Source organism: Macaca thibetana, chromosome 3, assembly GCF_024542745.1.
Source record: "Macaca thibetana thibetana isolate TM-01 chromosome 3, ASM2454274v1, whole genome shotgun sequence".
Lineage (NCBI taxonomy): Eukaryota > Metazoa > Chordata > Mammalia > Primates > Cercopithecidae > Macaca > Macaca thibetana.
In genome coordinates this window covers 36,845,786-36,862,376 of record NC_065580.1, presented here as the reverse complement: position 1 = coordinate 36,862,376, position 16,591 = coordinate 36,845,786, and the positions used below count along the sequence as shown (strand labels likewise).

At 38.4% G+C, this 16,591-nt stretch overlaps 1 pseudogene; it reads left to right on the top strand.

The window, feature by feature from the left end:
• The first annotated feature begins 367 nt into the window (after positions 1-367).
• LOC126950811 (tetratricopeptide repeat protein 14-like) lies at positions 368-15,343 on the top strand (annotated as a pseudogene).
• Positions 15,344-16,591: the final 1,248 nt, after the last annotated feature.

The window sequence follows — 16,591 nt, the reverse complement described above, 5'->3', positions numbered from 1 at the left end:
GTTTTATTGGTCTGTGGGTCTGTTTTTGTACCAGTACTATGTTGTATTGGGTACTGTAGCCCTGTAGTATAGTTGGAAGTCAGGTAGTGTGAAGCCTCCAGTTTTGTTCTTTTTCTTAGGATTGCCTTGGCTATTCGGGCTCTTTTTTGGTTACATATGAATTTTAAAATAGTTTTTCCTAGTTCTGTCAAAAATGTCATTGGCAGTTGGATAGGAATAGCATTTAACCTATAAATTGCTTTGGGGAGTGTATTAGCCCATTCATTGCTATAAATAACTGCCTGAGACTGGGTGATTTATAAAGGAAAGAGATTTAATTGACTCACAGTTCTGCATGGCTGGGGAAATGATAGGAAATCTTACAATCATGGTGCAAGGGGAAGCAGGCGTGTCTTACATGGCAGCAGGTGAGAGAGAGAAGGGGAAACTACCACTTACACAACCATCAGATCTCAGGAGAATTCACTCGTTCTCATGAGAACAGCATGGGGGAAACTGCCTCCATGGTCTAATTGCTTCCCACTGGTTTCCTCTCTTGACATGTGAGGATTATGGGGATTACAGTAGGAGATGGGATTTGGGTGGGGACACAGAGCCAAACCATATCAAGCAGTATGGCCATTTTAACAATATTGATTCTTCCTATCCAAGAGCATGAAATATTTTCCTATGTGTTGCTGTCATCTCTGACTTCTTTGAGCAGCATTTTATAATTCCAATTGTAGAGCTCTTTCACCTTCATAGTTAGCTGTATTCCTAGGTATTTTAGTTTTCGTGTGTGGCAATTGTAAATGGGATTGCTTTCCTGATTTGGCTCTCAGCTTGACTGTTGTTGGAGTGTAGGAATGCTAGCAATTTTTGTAGGGTTATTTTGTACCCTGAAACTTCACTGAAGTTGTTTATCAACTTAAGGAGCTTTTGGGCCAAGACTGTTGGGTTTTCTAGCTGTAGAATCATGTTATCTGCAAACAGGGATGTTTTGACTTTCTTTCTTCCTATTTGGATGCCCTTTATCTCTCTCTCTTGCCAGATTGCTCTGGCCAGGACTCTCAATACTATATTGAATAGGAGTAGTGAGAGAGGGCATCAGTCTTGTGCTGGTTTTCAAGGAGAATGCTTCCAGCTTTTGCCCATTCAGTATGATTGACTTTGGGTTTGTCATAAATTACTCTTATTGCTTTGAGGTGTGGATTTGAGTAGTTTCAATCAACAGGCATGGAAGCCAAACTTAAAGAACTTTTAAAAACAAATATAAAGAGAGAACTACATAGTAAATAGAGACATCCCTTCCACTGAGTATTACAGTAAACAGGGATAAACATAGTGGTTACTGGAGGAAGAAAAGTGAGATCAGGAAAAGTTATTCTTAATGATGATTAATATTATAGCATGTCTGTATGCTGATGAGGATGATTCAAGAGGGTGAAATATCAATGGTATGCAACCTCATACACAAGTGGAGGGTTGGCCTTAAGTAGAAGCAAGGAAGAAGGTAAAGAATATGAGCTCAGATGTAACAGAGTTGATACATCTAGTGGCGGGAACTTTTGGAAATGCTCTTCTATTTAACAATCATTTTAAATTTCACAAAGTCATCAGCAGAGCCTTCAGCTGAGAGTCAGGTGCAAAGCAAGTATTGGAGGTTTGAGGAAACAAGATAATACAAAGTCACCCTTTAGGACAGGTGTCAGCAAGCTTTCTCTGCAGAAGACTAGCTAACAAACATTTTAGGCTTTCTAAGCCATACAGTCTCTGTCTCAACTACACACTCTGCAGTTGTAGTATTAAAGCATCTATAGATAATGTGTAAATGAATGGGTGTGGCTAAGTTTCCATAAAACATTGTTTATGAAAACAGGCAGCAACAATTGAATAACACAAGCAAAAGAATGAACTTGGACCCCTACCCCACAACCCGCACCGTATATAAAAATTAATTCAAAATCAACTTTAGACCTAAATATTCAACCTAAAGCTATGGCTTTTAGAAGAAAACATAGAGACAAATCCTTATGAGTTTGGATTTGATAATGATTTCTTATATGTAACACCAAAAAAATTAAAAATAGATAGGTTGGGTATTATTAAAATTAAGAACTTATGCTCCAAAGGGCACCACTAAGAAATTTAAAAAACAGCTCACGGAATGGGAGAAAAGTTTTTTCAAAACATATATCTGATAAGGGAAGGACTTGTATCTATAATATACAAAGAACTCTTATAAATCAATAATTTTAAAAATAAAATGAACAAAAGATCTGAACTGATTATTCTCCAAGGAAGAAATACAAATGCCCAAAAAGCACAACATAATTAGCTATCAGGAAAAATGCAAATCAAAACTACATCATGATGAGATATCATTTCACACCCATTAGAATGGCTAAAATCAGAAAGACAGATAATAACATGTGTTGGTGTAGACATGGAAAATTCGAAAACCTCATATATTGCAGGTGGGAATGTTAAATGGTACAGTCACTTTGGAAAATAGACAGGCTAATACTTAAACATAGAGTTATTGTAAGATTCAACAATTCAATCTTTACATATATACCCAAGAGAAATGATAATATATGTCTATACAAAAACTTGTACACAAATGTTCATGGCAGAATTATTTCCAATATCCAAAAATAAAATCAACTCAAATGTCTATCAACCAATGAATGGATCAACAAAATATGGTATATTCATACAATAGAATATTTTTCAGCAATATAAAGGAATGAAGTACTGACCCATGCTACAATATGAATGGACCTGAAAACACTGTGCTAAATGGAACAGCCAAACACACAAAAAAGCAATATATCTTATGATTTCATTTATATTAAATGTCCAGAATAGTCAAATCTACATAGAGAGAAAGAGATAAGTGGTTGCCTGAAGGTGGGAAAGATGAGGGGATTGAGAGATAACAGCTCAAGAGCATGGGATTTCTCTTTTTTTTATTTTTTTTTCGGTCATGAAAATGTTCTAAACTTGGTTGTGGTGATATTTACACAAGTCTCTGAATATACTAGAAGCCATTGAATTGTACACTTTAAATAGGTAAATTCTATGGCATATGAGTTATGTCTCAATTCAACTACTTAAAAAATTAAAACAAGCAAAACCGGTGATAAGCCAGATTTGACTCTCTGGTAGGAGCTAGTACTTGGGTTTTCCAGCCTGAGTGTGCTTCAGAATGACCAGGAGGGCTTGTGATATGGTTTGGCTCTGTGTCCCCATCCAAATCTCACATTGAATTGTAATTCTTAATGTTCAAGGGAGGTGATTGGATCATGGGGGTGGTTTCTAATGGGTTAGCACCATTCCCCTAGTGCCGTCTCGTGATTGAATTCTCATGAGATCTGGTTGTTTAAAAGTGTGTAGCACCTGCACTTTCACTCTTTCTTCCTACTGCTCCCACCATGTAAGATATGCTGGCTTCCCCTTTACCTTCTGTCATGATTGTAAGTTTCCTGAGGCCTTCCAAGCCATGCCTCCTGTACAGCCTGCAGAACTATGAGTCAATTAAACCTCTTTTCTTCATAAATTGTGCAGTCTCAGGTAGTTCTTTATAGCAATGTGAAAAGGGACTAATACAGCTTGTTACAGCAAAGATGTGTGGGCCTCACACCCAGAGTCCCTGATTTAATAGGTCTGGGGTGGGGGAAAAGTTTGCATTTCTAACATTCTTCCCAAATAAAGCCGATGCTACAAGTCATGGGGCCGATCATAGCCGAGAACCACTGACCTAGGAGTATACGGGAATGAATGAATTAGCGAAGTATAACGAAATTCCTAGAAAGCTTTATGGGGCCCATTGAAGGTATTGGTAAAAGAAAAAAAAATTGAGGTGAGACCAGTCATAACAGTGTGATTTTCTTCAGCCATGTTCAGCTTCTCAGATGTTGGCACAGAGTAGATGAAGATAAATATTAAGCAGAACAAGGGTGTGTAGAGTACATGCAAAAGAAATATATTAATGACTGACTATGAAATTTAAGCTAGACACAGAAGGAAATATGGACCTGAAAGAGATAAGAGATGGAGACAACTGGTAGAATGAATGGCCTTTTTTTCTGGTGGAGTGGGGCCAAAGGATTGTTGGAGCTGAAGTACTGCAGAAAACAAAAGCCGAAAAGAGACTATTGGGTTGGAAAGTAGGATCTTTATAAGGAAGATAATGGAGGAGCTGCTGTTATTGGCAGTGACAAAGTTCAGAGAGTGAGTAACTGAGATAGAGAGGAGAAAAGATCAAGGAAATGAGAGGCCAGGTTGTGCAAAGCATTATCTGCATAGGTGCTGAAATAACCAATAATTGTTATAAGAATATTATTGCATGGAATTATGGTGAACCAGGAACTAGAATCTTTAATAGACTAAGGGCAATGACTTGGGTTGAGGTACAGCCTAGCCCCAAAAAGAAATAGTAAATATTAAGATGTAATGATGTGTGATGAAAAGCTATGTGTTTTTAGGGATAGAGTGATACAGGTTTGGAAGCTTCAGAGAACAGCAAGTAACATGCCACTACTCCATTCCCAGTGGTATAATGGATGTAGCTGAGAAAACAGCCACTGCTTAAGAGGGTTGCAGGGGTAAGAGTGTTACCAGAAGCCAGGTTTAATGAGAGCAAGAAGTTGAAGACACCATTCAGAAAAGATCATGAAGAAAGGAGTATTTTACTGATAATTGATGGATTCCAGAGGACAAAGGGCAAGAGTTTTAGGACATAGGCAGAGACAGGAGATGCAGCAAAAAAATGTTATTCACAAAACCAGGAGCACAGAAACAAAGACCTGAAATTCCTGGGCTTCCCCTGGTGAGTGTCAAGACCAGGGATGTAGACAGGATTTCTCAGCCTCATCACTATTGCCATTTGGACCTGAACAGTCTTCGTTGGGATTGTGGGTGGAGTGGGGAGGGGATGTTCTGTGCATTGCAGAATGTTAAGAAGCATCCCTAGGTTCTAACTACTAGATCACAACTCAGGTGTGACAAATAGGAATGTCTGTAGACATTCCTAGGAATTCACTGTAAGAAAATAATTACATGTGTAATAATATATTTATTTTCAATATATATCATCTATACCGTGTGTGTGTATATATACACGTTTGTCCGCCAGAATATGATATGTAATAGCCCCAAATTCAAAACATATAAATGACCCTCAATAGGATATTGGCTAAGTAAATTACGATATATTCATATAATGTATCATCTGCTACAATTTATAATCATGAGAAGAGGAAGATGGGTTCAGGACAGCGGCCATTAGGGTCTGGTGTAGGCAAACATGCCAGGAAAGAAGTCTGAGATCCAATGTGAGAGAAGCAAGGAGAATGAGCTTCAATAGACAACAGAAAACAAAGTGTTTCAAAAAGGGGAAAGAAGTCAAAGATTTTGGAAAAAAAAAATCAAAACAAACGAACAACAACAACAACAACAAAAAACCCACCAAAATCTTAGAATACCTCTGTTTAATTTTCAGTTCAGGAAATCCTTCACAGCTAGAAGCAACTTCTGCTGCTTCTGCTTCTCTTGCGCACAGGCTGCCCTTGCCTCCTTAAGTCCCCAGCATCGTGGCTGCTTTGGCATCCCTGTAGCTTGTGGAAGCCTGTCTGTGCTACCTGCTGAGCCCACACCAGCTCCCCCGACAGGAAGGCAACCCTGTCCCTAGCACCTCATGAAGTTCAATGGCCTTGTAATGGTTCATAGAGAACCCCGCCCTCCCATGCCCGCAAAATTCATGCCCACCCAAACCTTAGAATGTGACCTTATTTAGAAATAAGATTTTTGCAGATATAAGAATCAAGATGAGATTATAGAACCGGGCATAGTTGTTCATGTTTGTAATCCTAGCCCTTTAGGAGGCCAAGGCAGGAGGATTGCTTGAGGCCAGGAGTTCAACACCAGCCTGTGAAAAATAACAAGACCTTGTCTCTACAAAAAAATAAAAAATTAGCTACATGAATCCCTATAGTTCAAGCTACTCAGGAGGCTGAGGCAAGACGATCACTGAAGCCTAGGAGTTCAAGGTTTGTGGTGAGCTATAATCATGCCACTACACTCCAGCCTCAGTAACATAGCAAGACCTTTTTTGTTTTGTTCTGTTTTGTTTTTCTTTGTTGTTGTTGTTTGTTTTTTAAGTGAGATTATACTGGATTTGGGTGGGCTCTAAATCTACTGAACATGTCTGATTAAAGACAGAAAGGGACACAAAGCTGGAAATTTCTACAGACACAGTTAGCAAAAGTATCTCACAATAAATATGTGAAAATTAAGTACTGGGAATAAGCTTGTTTTTGATTACCTGATTCCTGACAAGTCTATAAATCATGGTTCTTCATTAGGTAGGCTGACAAAAAGCTTATCCAAAAGTTGGTAAGCACTATCTTGAAAACATATCTTGAATCATTATTGTCATTATTATGCAGGGTACCCTGGGTCCTAAAACCTCCAAAATGTAAGGAAAAGTCAAAAGATATCACGCTCAAATGAAACAGATGGAGAGTAACAAAATGGAGGGAAGAATGGCCAACTTTACAATTTGTTTTTAAATGAATCACTGAAGGTACTAAGAAATTTCCCAGGTCTCTATCAGGAGACCCTATTGTCTTCTCAAGAAGATTTTAATTTAATTTAATTTAATTTAATTTAATTTAATTTTTTAAAACAGGGACTCTCTCTGTCACCCAGATTGGAGTGCAGTAGTGTGATCATAGCCCACTATAATCTCGATCTCCTGGGCTCAGAATCTTGCTTCAGCCTCCCAGGTAGTTGAGACTCCAGGCACGTACCACCACACCTGGCTAATTTTTTAATTTTTGTAGAGTCGAGGTCTTGGTATGTTGCTCAGGCTGGTCTCGAACTCCTGGCCGCAAGTGATTCTCCTGCCCAGTCTCCCAAAGTGCTGGGATTACAGGCATCAGCCACGGCACCCAGCCTGTGCCCATATTTTCTGAATTCTGCTTTCTGCCTTCTTAGCTGCATCTGCTCCACCACTTGCAACTGCATCTCAGTGCCAATGGTTGCCTTCATCTGGTCCCTCCCAATTTCTCCTCCTTTCCATAATATATCAGTCAATGGACTAGCAGGAAATAAAAGGCAAACACAAAGACTGTAACCGAGTGAGCTTAATAAAAATATTATCTAAAGAGTTATGGACAAGGTTAAGGAAACAGAAACGGTGTGATGTAACACTTAGGGACAATCAATAGTGGGAAATTATTGTCATCTCAGAACTAAAGGGACAAGAATGGGAAATAGTGTTTGCAGAGCCTGGAAAAAGTTTGGAGCCATAGAAGAGAAATTGCTCGAAAGAAGCTGTAACTATACAACGCAGCCACTGCCAAAACTGTGGCCAAGCAAAGGTAGAAGAGGTAGGAAAATACTCCAGCCTCTTTCTCCTCCTGCCATCCAATAACCTGCTGTGTCATCCCTTTGGTCAAACCCAACTGGAAGCAAAAGGGCAAGAGAACCCTGGTCATGGAATTTATAGAGATCAGTGTCCTGGGATACCCAGGGTAAAGGGCATGCTATGAATCAAGGCATGAGTAGGGGGAAGCAAACAGAATCACCAGCACAGTTCACCTCTTCTGCCACTCAGCATCCAGTCTTGACCTTTGCCTGAATAAAAATTTTTGACCTCAACACAGGAGAAGCATAAAGTCTTATCAGCCACGGTGTAATTGCTGAGTGATGTCAGTTCTGTCACGCTTCCTATGGAACTAAATCGTAATGTTAACTACCATTAGTTCTCTTTATAAAATGTATGATGGAAAAGGGGAAAAACAACTAACTTAAAACTAGCTGGTTACAAGACCTAAACTGACAACAACAGCTTCCCACTTTCAACATCCATTCTCCTATCCTTCACCAGCACATTGCACAGAATTCTTCACCTGGTAGAGTTCATCAAGCCTTCCTTCCTGCAAAATATGTTTTCTAGGTGCTTCTGACATTTTCAAGCTATTCGTTTTCCATTGATGTGCTTTGAGCTGGGTATTCTAGACTTTAAGGTTATCTTTTATCTTTATGTACACTCCCTAGAGTAGCCAGAAGAGGCCAGTCCACCCCCACAATCCACCACATTGTTACCATAGCTGCAAACATTGGCCAGAGCATCTCATTAACTCAACTTCAAACAAGAAATTCTAAGGCAAATTCTGCAGATGCCGTTAATAGAGGTTAGCCTCCAGGGCAAAGAACAAGGCAGAGCAGCCTGGAGAATGGATGTGATAGAGCACTCAGATAATAATCAGCATACTTGGCCACATTGACATTTTTTAAAATGCTTGTTTTTTTAACTTATAACTCCTGAATTAGAAATTCTTATAACTCCTGAATTAGAAATTTTAAGATTGAGAAGACACATCTTTATAACCGAGTAGAAATAGCCATACTTATCCCTCTAAATCAATGTGAAAGATCATCTAAGTGACTGTGCTGTGTGCCTCCAGTGGTCTCCAGGCTTCCTCCTCAGCTTCCCACTGGCTGTCAGGCCCAGCAATCTCTAGCCATCTGCTGAAACCTTCTGTGGCAGTCACTGATTTGCCACAGGGCCATTATTGCTATCATTGCTCCAGAGCGAACAGCAGGACAATCTGCACTGGTGTAGCATCCTGGGATCAGCTGCCAAGCCTGCCTGAGCCCTCTGCCCCTGCAGCAGCTATACAGCAGAAAAGATAAGAGAGTTGATAACAATAAAATGCAAAAATTCTTCTTCAAAGAGGCAGATCTGCTTTTTGCACCCCTGGAAAGCAGAGACAACTGCAACTTCTGAAATTAATGAAGACAATGAAGATTATTATGCAGCCATGCCACCTTTAAAACTATTTATGGAGATACCTAGTGTAGATTGGAGAGAGCTGTTTTTCCAAACTATTGAGCATGGTGACTTAGTGATTAGAAAAACTAGTTTTATACAGGAATTTTAATTTTTCATGGTGTTGATTTGTTGATGAAGCGGCATCATAGGAGATACATTCTGCTTAGAAATCACAGGTCTTTCTCCATTAAGAAATGTATCTTCTCCAGACACATGAAAAAATGCTCATCATCACTCGCCATCAGATAAATGCAAATCAAACCCACAATGAGATACCATCTCACACCAGTTAGAATGGCAATCATTAAAAAGTCAGGAAACAACAGGTGCTGGAGAGGATGTGGAGAAATAGAAACACTTTTACACTGTTGGTGGGACTGTAAACTAGTTCAACCATTGTGGAAGACAGTGTGGCGATTCCTCAAGGATCTAGAACTAGAAATACCATTTGACCCAGCCATCCCATTACTGAGTATATGCCCAAAGGATTATAAATCATGCAGCTATAAAGACACATACACACGTATGTTTATTGCGGCACTATTCACAATAGCAAAGACTTGGAACCAACCCAAATGTCCATCATGACAGACTGAATTAAGAACATGTGGCACATATACACCGTGGAATACTATGCAGCCATAAAAAAGGATGAGTTCATGTCCTTTGTTGGCACATGGATGAAGCTGGAAACCATCATTCTGAGCAAACTATCACAAGGACAGAAAACCAAACACTGCATGTTCTCACTCATAGGTGGGAATTGAACAATGAGAACACTTGGACACAGGAAGGAGAACATCACACACCAGGGCCTGTTGTGGGGTGGAGGTAGTGGGGAGGGATAGCATTAGGAGATATACCTAATGTAAATGATGAGTTAATGGGTGCAGCACACCAATATGGCACATGTATACACATGTAACAAACCTGCACGTTGTGCACATGTACCCTAGAACTTAAAGTATAATTTTTTAAAAAAAAATGTGTCTTCTCATAATAACCATAGGGGTTATTTATCATCCTGTCAAACTGGTGACATCATTCAAGCTGGAATCAAGGATATTGATAGATGCCATGCAAAGCTTGCACTATCTCTCGATACTGCGTCTCTTCCACCACACCTATTTGGTATTAAATTAGGTGTAATTAGCCCTGAAGAACTTCCTTTGTGCTACAGGAGGCGTGTTGAACTGAATAACAATTCTTTGGAGCCTACAAAAACATCACGCAGAGTTCAGTGGGATTTGTGAATCCAGGAGTAATTTTTTTCTAGAAAAAGTAGGAATAGACTAATCTAATCCAGCACCTTAAAAAAACATATTTAGGGCCAGGTATAGTGGCTCATGCCTGTAATCCCAGCACTTTGGGAGGCTGAGGCAGGCGAATCACGATGTCAGCAGTTCAAGACTAGCCTGACCAACATGGTGAAACCATGTCTCTACTAAAAATACAAAAATTAGCTGGGCGTGGTGGTGCCTGCCTGTAATCCCAGCTACTCAGGAGGGTGAGGGAGGAGAATCACTTGAATCTGGGAGGCGGAGTTTGCAGTGAGCCAAGAGTGTACCACTGCACTCCAGCCTGGGTGACAGAGCGAGACTCCATCTCAGAAAAACAAAAAAACAAAAAAACAAAAAACACCACCAAAACATATATTGAGGGGATACAAGTGCAGTTTTGTTACATAGATGTATTTCACACTGGTGAAGTCTGGGCTTTTAGTGTACCCATCTCAAAAATAATGAACATTGTACCTAATAGGTAATTTTTTTATTCCTCACCCTCCTTCCACCATCCCACCCTTCTGAGTCCCTAATGTCTGTTATTCTACTCCATATGTCCATGTGTACACATAATTTAGCTCCCACTTAGAAGGAAGAACATGTGGTATTTGACTTTCTGTTTCTGAGTTATTTCACTTAGGATAATGTACTCCAGTTCCATTCGTGTCGCTACAACCATCCACCACATTTAATGAAAGGCCTGCAGAGCAATAATTTCTCTTAAGACAATTTTTTTTTTCTGCATTAAGAAAGAATCAATATGTATCTTGGGCTTTAAAATAGGTGAAGATTACAGTTTAAGATTGGATGCCATGTGGATGCTGTGAATGAATACAATAAAACTCTAGAAACAAACAAAGCACTGGCATTTCTTGGAGGGTTAAATGTGACAAAGGGAAGTCTGACCAAAGCAACAGAAGATTTTGAGCTTGCATTACAAAACTCTCCAACTCACAGACACTTGTAGAAAGAAGAAGGTAGTTAGAAGAAGAAAAGTTTTTAAATGCTGAAAGTCACTAGAAGAAAGCTTGAGCTTTGGATGAGACTTTGAAAGATGTAAAAACTGCCTCGCAGAAACTTCATAAGTAAGTACAGAGAAAAACAAGCTGAAAAGGAAGAAAAGCAGAAAACAAAGAAAATAGAAACATGGGAAGAAAGTTACATAAGCTCTTAAAAGAGAACAAGAGACAAAGCGCAGTGGCTCTCCAAATTCCAGAATTTGGGGAGGCCAAGGCGGGCAGATCACTTGAGGTCAGGAGTTTGAGACCAGCCTGGCCAACGTGGTGAAAAGCCTGTCTCTACTGAAAATACAAAAAAGTAGCTGGGCATGGTGGTGTGCACCTGTAATCCCAGCTACTCGAGAGTCTGAGACAGGAGAATTACTTGAACCTGGGAGGCAGAGGTTGTAGTGAGCCGAGATTGCACTACTGCACTCCAGCCTGGGCAAAGAGTGAGACTCCATCTCAAAAAAAAAAAAAAAAAAAGAAAAGAAAAAAAGAGAGAGAGAGAAAGGCTAAAGAACAAAAGAAAATCAACTACTTCCTCTTCCTGTTTCTTCTGCTGATGAATCTGTTTCTGCATCATCCTCATTCTCTTCTGGTCACAAAAAGCATAAGAAACATAAGAGGAACTGTTCGAAGTCTGCTTGAAATTCGAAGAGGTATTCGCTTAGGGTGTCCTCAAACCAGATAGATAGAGGAGGAAAGGTGAAACCCAGTTTCAACTAATACTTTAGCAACTTTTCTTAACCAAAAACAAGAAGTGGAAAAACTACTGGAAAAGCAGGATAGGTTACAATATCAGAAAACACGAGTAAAAGAGAAAGATAGATACTCTCTCCATCTTCAGGTGAAATAGTGTATTATTTTGGAGACAGGACTGAAGAGCCAAGAGATTTTTGTAATACCGATAAAACCGAGACAAGTAGTAGCAAAGCAGAAAAGCCATATAAATCGGAAAGATATTTTTCCAGTAGAAGAAATTCCTCAGATTCCTTCCATAGGAATTCAAGAAACAAGATAAAAATTTATGGTTGTAGATTTGAACAGGATATGGTTGTAGGAGATGTGGTTGTAGGAGGGAAGAGAAGAGTTCTAGAGAAGGTAAAAGCCAGGTTCTATGAGGTATTTCACTTCACCAGCAAACTCAGACCACTACTGGAAGTCAGTAGAGAGATACAAAAAACATACTTATTCTAGATCATGTGATTTCGGTAGACATGAGCTAAGATACTGATCAAATACAAATCAAGGAAAATATGAAAGAGAAAACAATTATGGGCAGGATATCAAAACTCAGGTTCCAGAAGATGGACTTATAGCAAAGAACACTCAGAAAGCAACGTTAAAAAATAAAATAAAATTTACTCAGTATATTTAATCAGTTAGGTGGATTTGGGAAAGAAAAAGAAAATAAGACAAAAAATTTGTATGCCAAGGAAATCAGCACCTTTATGCTAAATGTTAGTAAAAGTTTTGGATGTTTTAGTTATACCAGTCCGGGGCAAAAATCTCTGTTTCTAAAGTTATATGCAGAGATTACACAAAGCAAATGTTTTGTAGCTTTTCTCAAATTGCATTTGATTCAGTTGTAAGTCTCTTGTCACAGCTGGATTTTTAGGCTTTTCATGTGTGTGTTTATCTACAGTATGTTTCTTACTCTGACATTTTTAATTTATTCACCTACAGATAATTCTCTGAAAGTATTGTTTCTTCATTGTATGATGGTGTATGAGAGTCCATTATACTGGGTCCAACGTATCCTGCTGTTTGAGGGAAAATTAAATCTTTGCATGAACACTTGCATCGTTTTCATAAAAAATTGTTTCGTTCCCTTTTCTGTTAAATTTAAAACCCTAAACCTTTGAAAGTGATTATATGTGTTAATGTTTTTAATACCATTTTATATGTATAATTAGTTCAAATATTAAATATTTTTGCATAGTTTCTTTTTTTTAAATAGACTATATGGCAAGGGCAGTGGCACACACTTATAATCACAACACTTTGGGAGGCTGAGGTGAGAGAATCACTTGAAGCCAGGAGTTCGAGACCAGCTTGGGCAACACAGCAAGACCCCATCTCTACAAAAATTGTTTTAAAACATTAGCCAAACATGGTGGCATGTGTCTGTAGTCCCAGCTTCTCAGGAAGCTGAGGGGGGAAGATTACTGGACCCCGGCAGGTCAAGGTTACAGAGAGCCATGATTGCATCACCACTCTCCAGCTTGGGTAGCAAAGTGAGACGCTGTCTCAAAAAAAAAAATATTACGAACATGAGTATGTGATACTCTGTGTTGCAGAGGACTGGGACCTCACTATCTAAATGGAAACATTACTTGGCAAAAGCCAACATGCCTTATCATTGTTTCACTTTGATTATATATTCATTTGGGGGTTTAATGAGTTTGAATAATTTGCAGATGTTATTTTGTTAAAATGGAATTTATTAGATTTAGAATATAAATTATTACAAATTATTGTTAATATAACTACAAATATTCTTCAATAATATTGTACATGTTTGCTAGTGTCATTTGGAGCAGACATAATTACCAGAGCATATATGGATTTTAAAACTTTCCTGACATTGATGAATACTCAAGTCTTATCCTTATACTGGTAGCAGACCTTGGAACTGATACTCTTCTTTTTGTTGAATTTTTGGGATCTGTCATGATGGCATGCAAAACCACAAACCAAAAGTATGGACTATTCATGTAAATAACACAGAGACTTGTAAAAAAAATACAATGTAATATAAACACCAAAGAGTATTTATGGATGCTAATGTGTTTCATTTGGATAATTCATAGAGCTCTGCTATTGGCGAATGAAAACTAAGCTTAAAACACTGATTATATTAAGCATAAACATGGAGTGAAGTAGTGAAGGAATGAAGGGTTTGGGTAAAAAAGGGATACTGTGATTGGAGGAGCTGTGTGAGCACCAAGAGAGGATTTTGTTGAGGCTCAACCTCCTGGCCTAAAAGCCAACACTCCCATTTGAAAGGGTTTATCTAGATCATCACAAGATGACACTGATAACTTTATGTCTGCTTCTGGAAATTCAAACATGATGGAGAGTACATAGACATGTAGAAATACCTCAATGTAACTAGGGATTTGAATTATTTTACTTTAGTTCTTGGTATAGTATTCCTAACAATATTTTGATGATTGTTTTATGTTTCTTTCATTCCATGAGGAAGATTGATTTTTGTACTGAGGTCCTAAAAGCAGGAGTGTAATATATATAATAACACATATATAATTTATGTATAAATATGTCAGTTATTTGTATAATTTGTGTGTATATGTGTATATAAGCACAAAAAATATAGAAATGAAGGTATATATTTATTTTTAATATATAAATTATATGTGTTTAAATATACAGTTATCTGTATAATTTGTGTGTATGTATATAAGCACAAAAAATTTATAGGAAATCAATGAGTTCCTAAAAGTTTTTCATAGAGCATCTGTGAAAAATATGCTTCAAATGATCAGAAAATATTTTAAAACCATAGTCCTAATTGTTTCTTAGGGGAAAGAGAGTATGAGCAACAGAGTAATGAAATAAAAGGCTAGAAAGTATAGGTCAGAATCTAAAAATATTGTGCATATTCTGGAAAGCTCTAAGGAAGAGGTTTAAAATTATATGTGAGTACAGTGATGAAATGACAAACACACAAACAATAAGGTAATTACATAGCATAAAATAAGAAAACTTACCACACTTAAGTGTCTATATGCTAGGTTTTGAGTGATAAATCAATAATATTTTATGTAGTCCATACAACAATCCATGAAGTAGATACAAATAGTCTCCACCGACATAAGGAAACTGAGGCTTAAAAAGGTTTAGTGATGGCATGCACACCCATGCTTAAAGCCTAAGCTGGGGTCCACTCTGGTGGACTCCAAAGCTCGTGCTCTTAACCACTATGCTATGATTCCTTTCATGGAAAAATAATTAGTGGAATAGAGCATAGATTGGGTTTTCTTCTTGTTGTTTTTTGTTTGTTGTTGTTGTTTTAGTAAGGCAAATGTTTTTCTACAAAATTTTTATCCTTCATAGAACCTGCCTACTACAAATGGTCCTGCAACAGGAAAGACTTTATCCTATATAGGTGGCAACCCTTTTGATTGTGGGTCTTGTGTCTCTCACTTTCAGAATCAATGGAAAATACAGTCCCTCAGTGTAAAGATAGTCTGGTCATTCCCAAGGCTTAGTTGTAGACATTATACTCTAAACTAAAAGAAAGTGGCAGCCCTGGATCAGGGATGGAAAAAAGAATGTGCCTAGAATATTCTGAAGGAATTATTTTATAGATAAACAAAAAGGTACAGAAATTCCGAGCTGGCAACAAGGACCTTTGGAGAAACATACGGGGAAAGAGCAGAAGATTTTGAAGATCACCAAAAATGCATAAAGCAAAGTGAAATCAAAGTTCTAAGAGACGAAAAAAAGCTGGGGAGGGGTACAGAGAAATCCCAGATGTGGTAATAGCTTTGGTCATACTTAGGGCATATCAAATATGAAATTTATGGAGAGGTGGAATGATTGGAAAGAAGACTGGGGACTGCAAAGCACTTGGAGGAGCTGGGTAAAAAAACAAAAACAAAAACAAAAACGGAACAATACTTCCCAATAGGCTAAATGAACATAGCCAATGGATAATGAGTATGCATAATAGAAGTCATGAATAGAGATACTTTTTGATTATAGGACTTCTCAAAAATATGATTTTTTTTTCTTTCTTAAGACAGAGTCTCATTCTGTTGCCCAGGCTGGAGTGCAGTGGCGCGATCTCAGCTCACTGCAACCTCCGCCTCCCAGGTTCAAGCGATTCTCCTGCCTCATCCTCCTGGGTAACTGGGATTACAGGTGCCCTCCACCATGCCCAGATAATTTTTGTATTTTTAGTAGAGATGGGGTTTCGCCATGTTGGCTAGCTTCAAACTCCTGACCTCAAGCGGTCCTCCTGCCTCGGCCTCTCAAAGTGGGGAGTTTACAGGTGTGAGCCACTGCGCCTGGCCCTGAATTCTTTAATGTAGACAGCAGAATAGAAGCGCACCAGAGTTTTTCTTAATTAATTATACTCATGGAATTTTTTTACACATGAATTGAAAGTATTATATAATGAGATTTCTCCAATTCCCCCAAAAAACTTTTCTTCTGCTAGTCATCTCCAGTTTATCATTGGCACACGATACAGTTGTAGAAGGTCAAAAATCTAAGCCATATCCTTGATTCATTCTGTGTCCTGTAGGCTAAACTGGATAATTTAGATTCAATTTCAAATGCAATCAGAAACCACTGAAGGTTTTTAAGCAGATAAATGGTTGCTGGCATCGACATTTTGAAGAAGCTTATTCTGGCAACTTTTGGATAAATTTGATTGAGGAGCAACAGTAAAATTTACAAGATCTTTCTGATTTCTCCTGAGTGAGCTGGCACCTGCCTGGCACTGGTGTCAC